General features: G+C 31.4%; 1 long non-coding RNA gene across 1 annotated transcript; it reads right to left on the bottom strand.

Annotated features, from left to right (window-relative positions):
* Positions 1-2706: 2706 nt before the first annotated feature.
* On the bottom strand, positions 2707-5620 carry LOC142609818 (uncharacterized). Its single transcript, XR_012839693.1, has 2 exons — positions 5497-5620; positions 2707-3474 (listed from the first exon to the last, which is right to left on the bottom strand). It is a non-coding gene; the product is annotated as an uncharacterized LOC142609818 (long non-coding RNA).
* Between the last annotated feature and the right edge of the window lie 1815 nt (positions 5621-7435).

Below are 7435 nucleotides of genomic sequence, written 5' to 3'. Positions count from 1 at the left end.
TTTTTTTTTTAGAGATAAAAATGAATTAGAGTCTTGATTTTTTGAATTATAGATAAGAATGAATTAGAGTCTTGATCAATTTAATATTAATCTACAGTTTTTTTTTTTTACACGAATTAGAGTCCTAGTAGTATACTATTCCTTTTTAGTTTTTTAAAAATTTAAAAATTTAATAAAATTTCTGTAATTTGGTGAAAACACATGATGCAACCATAGCTTCTAAGCTCAACTTATATATAATATAATATGATTTAAAGTCTTCTCACTCTCCTATTAAATTTTTTTTTTTAAAAATCTTATTTAAAGACAATAATTAGATGTGAGTTAGTAAGACTTTTTTTTTTGGACAAAAGTGAGAGTGAGTGAGTAAGACTTAATGGTCCGTTTAAATACCGTTTATTTTGCTAAAAGCTGAAAATTAAAAACTAAAAATAATAAAAAAATAATTTTTAGTTACGGTTCACTATTAAAGTTATTGTTCACTAGCCTCTATGCACTGTTAAATCCAAACACTCATTAAAAGTGAGTCTAAATACTGTTTATTTTGCTGAAAACTGAAAAAATATATAAAAATTACTATGCACAAAATTAATGTTCGTAAGCCTAAATGCACGGTTCATTTTCCATAAAAAGTGCATTACGTGCTGGTTTAAAAAATTTTATAAATAAAAAAAAAAAAAAAAAAAAAAAAAAAAAAAACTTGAAACGTGTTGGACGCAAAAACCAGCACCCAAAGATGCCAATCCCAACTTAAGTCTTATTACTCACAAAAAAAAACCTGAAACGCGTTTTGTATTGGACGCAATAATCAGCACCAAGTCCCAAACTCAAAGTCTTTTTTTTTTTTTGACTATGAAGATAGGACCCACATCTAAACCCAAAGACTAGAAATAGGAAAATTCTTAACGGATAAATGATTCTCCCTCCTCTCACATTTATTGTGGACCCCATTATAAATTTAATGAACGGACCCCATCATGAATGTGAAAGGAGAGAGCACGATTCTCTATACTCCGAGGATAACTAAAAATTACTCTTAGAATCAAACAAGATTCTCTATTGTCTTCTCAAAAAAGAAAAAAAAAAAGATTTAAAGTCTTCTTTTCCTAAATGGCCGGTTCATTTTTCATAAACAGTGCATTAGGTGCTGATTAAAATAAATAAATTAAAAAAAAAAACCTGAAAGATTTTAATGTCGGCCTCAGTCTTATTACTGACAAAAAAAATAAAAAGATTTTCTATTCATAAAAAATGTAGCTTTTAAGGTGGTATCTATCAGCTCTGAACGTTGCGAACGAGAGTACAGAATCATTAGCGCTGCAAGAGGTAGTGCACTAAGCCACTAAGATTTCATCTCTACGAAGTAACATATAACAAAAAGAGAGAGAGAATGGAGAATAGGCTCAGCAATCTTCGTCCCGAACCCGACAGGTTAGTCAAAATCACTACGCACTAGTTTTTGTTTTACATTTTTCAATATATAAGCCGAGGTTCCTACAACAAGTTTGTTGCTTTTGTAGTAATTATTTTCATCACCAAGGCTTCATTTACTAGTTTATAATATAATGGGTCGAATAAATTATAAAAGAATGGAATGGGATAGACATTATTAGTGATGTTGCAGGGGATCTTGCTCTGTTTTTGGGTTAAGCGTTATGACTGTGTCCTGTTGTGGTGCTGGTGAATTGTGATACAGAGGTGTGCCTACCTCGGGCTTTTTGGATTTATGGGCCTTCGGGCCTTAACCTTACAGCTTACCTGCACTGCTAATTGTTTAGAGAATATTTGAGCTTGTGAATTGATTGATGTGTTTAGGGACGTTCTCAATAAGGTTACTGGATGTGTCCTGAACATGATGTTCTTATTTAGTTGTTTTTAATGAATCGTCTTTCACAAAAAATATTTGAGTTTGTCTGTTATGAACCAGATTTCTAACAACTTAGTTTTATTAGAATTTTTGTTGGATTTGAGGTGACTAACCATAAAATATAATTCCCAAGACTTGAAAGTTAAATCAACTTGGTAGGTCAATATTAGAAGATGGATCAAAATCAAGATACAAAAGGTTTGTTTTTTTACTCTCAAAAGGATAAACGAATTGTTCCTCATATTTTGAACACCAATTCCAATTAATTTATCTCTGAGTCATTGGTTATAGCCTAATGCTAAAATCTTAATTTTTTTTTATTGGAGATGAATTTTGACAAATCCACCATTAGATTACAATTTCTTTTTATATCTTCCTTACTTGCAAAATTTCTAAAAAATTATATCAATAACTATGCCATCAATAAATTATTTAAATTACAAATTTTTAAATTTAAAATTATGCATAAAATATAATCATATAGATCATATAGTAAATAATAGCCGATTGACACAAAATTTCACATGTGTATTAAGAGCGTAAAGAACATGCAATCCAATTGTTAGATTTTCGAAATATGTAGTATTGTTAATGATACTGAATAAGGTTTATAGTCTTAGGCTACAATTAATTTTATAACTAAACTATGTCCTAGTTTTAATAGAAGAAGAAAACTGAGCGAAGCAAACACCCTAGGAGAGTGAGACAATGGCAGACAGAGGAGTGAAAGAAATGAAGGGGATTTTTTTTTAAAATTTTTTACAACAACTATTCGGTAAGAGCCAGCAAAATAAAATCAGATAACTTCTCTTCATATTGTTCTAGAAGAATATTAGATGTAAGCATAGGAACAAAAGAAGAGGTTTACATTAGTGATCGGAAGATTTGATTCGAAGTCTTTGATACAATATTGAAAGACTCAACAAATAAATTAACTTATACAACTGTAAATTTTGTAAGTGCATTAATCTCATTAAAAGCAGAAATTCTTGTTGACAAATGGAATGTCATGGATATTTGCTTAATTTCCTCGTGCTAACTCTTCAACTGCATGTATAGTCACAAATATTGCATCTAATCTGAGGCAATTCCATGTTCTTCTATTTGTGGCAGTCAACTAGTACCCCATTCCTCCATTGCAATCCATACTGCTGTTGGCTTTCTCATATTATTGCTGCTTACCCTCCTCCAAGTCAGGGGTCAAAGCTCTGGCGACCCATTTCAAACGCATGGTGCAACCATGTTGGCTTTTGTCATAGCCATATTTGTTTACGCTACAGCATTGGCAGTGACAAGCCAACTGACTCCCAACACAAGATACCTCCCTATTCTTAGGCATGTGTGTCTCATTTTTGGAGCTTTAGCTTGTGGCTTGCTGCTACGGATTATTGTACCTCCCTTTGGATTGCTCATCCTCGTTCTAGGATTGCTCATCCTCGTTTTATGGGTATTTACATCTCTGCTATTACTTTATGACTCACAAATTCTCCAGTCATTCAGTGAAGCTACTTCAAATGCATTCAAAAAATTGTGCGTCTGGTTCCAAGATAGCTTCCAATCACTGCATCAAGAAGCTTCCAGACCATTCAATAGTTCTTCAATGCCAGCTGCCAACTCAACAGAGACAAGTGGTGAAAATGGAGGTAATTAGCGCCCAATCAGTCTTTGTATCAACACTTTTGAAATAATTATGATGTCAAAGCAAGTGACCTTATAATCTGATGTTTATGTATGTTTTGAATGTTCTATGACAATTGCGAGATCTATTAGCTATGTTTCCTTAGTAAGGCTAATTGCTGATGAAAGAAAAAATGAAGTGACTCATGTACTAGATTAAAAGAAAAACAATGAGATTTATCAAATACATATGTTGATGATTATTTAAATAGTACAAGCTGGACAAGTTGATATTTTTAGTTGTGATCAATTGTTTCAAAATTTTCTAGTTTCAAAAAAATTTTAGTTTGAGTTTTGTTTTCGAACCATTGCTATGGTAGATAGAAATCTGTTTCCACACAAAGAAAAACATCATTTAACAGTTGTGTTTTTAAAATCTTTGAATGACTGATATTCAAAGTTCAATAAACAAAAATGTAAATGAGATAATAATAAAGTGTGATGTAACTGGTGTTGTCCTCACATCTACAAGGCCTTCATCAACTTATTCTTTTTAGTAATTCTATAAATTTAAAATTATAAAAATAAAAATCTTGATCTTATGTGAGTAGTTTATATTTAACATTGTCAATTTTCAATACTTTGACATTTCTTCTCATATACTTATCCGGGTGCTTGGAGAGTAGAAGGATAAGATTATACCTCCATCAAATATTACTTTTCCAAGCCTTGATGTTTGCTTGCAATACATTTCTTTGTTTTTTAAATGTTATAGTCCTCTTCGCCATTGTAAATTTGAACATAAAATTAAGCTGTGCAAGAAACAATAGTTTTAACTTTAGAAGACATACTCTCTTAGTGCTGTTAAAAATGTTGGCTGAGAGCTTTGTTTCAAACTTTCAATGATATTTTGTAAAATTTTGAAAAATTAGATCAAGAAAGAACTAAGAGCAGGTGTTCTTACATTCCCACAAAAAAGAAAACAGTTACACCGATACAGACCACTTCAAAACCAATTAAAATTAGAACTACTGTGTTCCTTTTAATTGGTTGGAATAGTAAGTTTTGATTCAATCCAAATGATCTTTTCAAATTAAGCATTATTTTAAAGTTCTATCTATATTATTTCTCTGCACATGATTTAAAGTTCATAAGCTCTCACATTGACTGGTCTAAGAGAGATGACTGGTAGGCACCCTTACCCCTAAATTGTTTTTGATAAGTAATAAATTTTATTGATATAAAAAAAAGAACACAGAAGTACACCGGGAGTGCGGGAGAGTACAAGGGCCAAGGGGTCAACAGTACAAAAATTACTAGAATCAAGGAAATCAAGAAAAGAAGAGATAGATTGGTTTCGCATAGCAACCAACCAATCCAATAAAGTTCTAAAGAAAAATAACTTGAGATCTGGTATAACTCTCTCGTTATCTTCAAAACACCTGCTATTTCTTTCCCACCACCAAAGACACCACACTAGGCAATGGGGAACAATTAACCCGGCACCTTGTGATGGTTGCACTAAACCAGACCTCTTATTTGCACATTATTTAATAACCCAAAAAAACAAAAATGTTTTCTTTATAAATGTACTAATCGAATCCATACAACTCTGCAACAATAAGAGATGCTAGACTAAGTAGGACTGCTTCAACGCATATGGTTGAATTAATACTGACACAGTCATCTGGAAACATTTATTGAGCATCAGTGTATCTAGAGAATAAGAAATCCTAAAAATGTTCTTGAAAAACAAAATTGTATGGTAATATTTGGGTAGATGAGCTTTTAATGTATACAAGGAACCAACAGACTTGACAAAATCGATAATCAACATTTAGGACTGGATTTGTGAACAGCCTATCTCCTGGCACAAAACACAAAAGCACAAAGAAGAGTATGGTATGATAAGGTAATTGAAAGAAGAAACAAAACCTAATAGTGATAGCTCAACGCATTGTACGAATAACTTAAAGCCTGAGCACTGAGTAGCGGTGTTTAGAAAAGCGGACCTTGTACCGGGCGTCGGTGAGGAAGCCATCAATCTCGGGCTTTCGTGGCGGAGGAGACCCAGCTGCCTCTGCTTTCCTCTTTGTCAATTGTGTCGTGAATTGTTGCGGAAAGGGGATTTTTTTCTTCTTCAGAGGAATGGAGTAATCGAGAGTATTATTAGGGGACAGAGCGGGCCTGTTAGGCTCCACAAGATACTGGGCCTTTTTATTTAATCAAGGCCCTTTATGTTAAGACTTACAAAAAAAATGATGTGGGTTTAGTTTGGGAAAAAAAGAAAAAAGAAATAACATTTACACCATGTTGCTATTTTTAGCACCGCTAACACTATATTGCTATTTTGTAAAGACAGGTAGTAAAATATATAAAGTAATTTTTTGTGATATCAAATTGCTAAATACAAGTGTGGGAGAAGTCAAGGACAAGAAGATCACTTCCAAGATTTGCAAGTTCAAAACCAAGTGATGCATTGGGGGCATTTTCAGGGCATTTCAGCAGATGAGACAACAAAAATACAAGGCACAACTGCAAATAGTCTGGCATGAAAACAAAGGTATAAGGCCACTAGGAGATAAAGGGGCATAATAAAAAATAGGCTAAAATATAAAATGTACTTTCTAAATTTTATTTCAATATTTTAACTTTACTTTTGTTGGGAGGTCAGTTGTGCATTTCAAAAATTCAAGGTTGCATTGTAAATTAGGTGAAAGATTAGGGAAGAAAAGTGTATTTTTTTCTTATATTAATTCATGTAGATGTTTTATTTTTTGTTTTTTTTAACATTAGAAGGTTTTTCTATATATTTGATTTGTTGTGGTGTAATCAATTTGATTTCTTGGTGTTTGTATGATAGTTTCTTTCATTATTGCTTGAGTTTATTAAAACTTAAAAGTAAATTGCAATTTTCCCTCTTTGAGTACAGGATGGTTGTAATATTTCATTTTAGTTTTTTTTTTTTTGAGCAAATAACATTTCATTTTAGTTAAAAGCATAGCATTGCCTCCCCCAACTCTCGGCTATTGTTACCTAACTATTTTCAATTGAAATTAGAAAGTAGATTTCAATTTTCTTTTTCACCATTTAACACCTTGCCCAAGGTAAAGTAATTTCATTTAAAAAATAAATTATAATAAATATTTATTTCATTTTGTTAAATGTTGCACATAAAATTAACCTCGATTTTGTTATCATGGGAATGCTACAACACATAAACAACTTTTTTAAGGCAAATTACAACTTACCCACCTATGGTTTAACCAAAATTTAAGTTGCCTACTTGTAGTTTGAAATTTGATAATATACTCTCTTGAGGTTAGCTCAATTAAAGTTCCATAACCCATCTCTGTTAAAAATAGAACTAAATATGTAATTTTGCTCTACCTTTATGTATCTTTCCTCCCAAAACATAAAACACATACAAAAACAAAATAAAAAGAGAGGTTATTGTAAAAATTAATATTTGGAACCTATATTCAAAACTTCTAACAACAATTACAAAATATACGTTGAGGAAAATGTAATATTCAAAACACATGAAGTAAATTTATATATAAAAAAAAATGGTGACACAACTTGTTGGATAACTTTTGCACAATTTGCTAAAGTGGTAGGTTTTGAGTAGTGAAAAAAATGATATTGCTTATAGGTTCATGTGAAAATGATTGTTTATCATTCACAACTTACCATCTTGACAAATTGTGAAAAATTTTATTGAACAAGTCCTATCCATAACAAAATTGTAAATTTGAAGCTTTGAATTTTATTTTAACCATATGGTCAAGTCCTGAGAGTAATTAACAAACCATATGCCATAGTAACCAAAGTAATTCAAAAACAAATATGTTTACAGCTTTGGATATTAACAATTAAACAAAGTTTGGCTACAAACTTAGTTGTAAAATAAGACTACAAATTCTTTATTAAAAAAAAACAAAGATTGCT

The sequence above is a fragment of the Castanea sativa genome, chromosome 9 (genome assembly GCF_040712315.1).
Source record: "Castanea sativa cultivar Marrone di Chiusa Pesio chromosome 9, ASM4071231v1".
Lineage (NCBI taxonomy): Eukaryota > Viridiplantae > Streptophyta > Magnoliopsida > Fagales > Fagaceae > Castanea > Castanea sativa.
The sequence above is the reverse complement of the archived record's forward strand: the minus strand, read 5'-3'. Positions and strand labels throughout refer to the sequence as shown.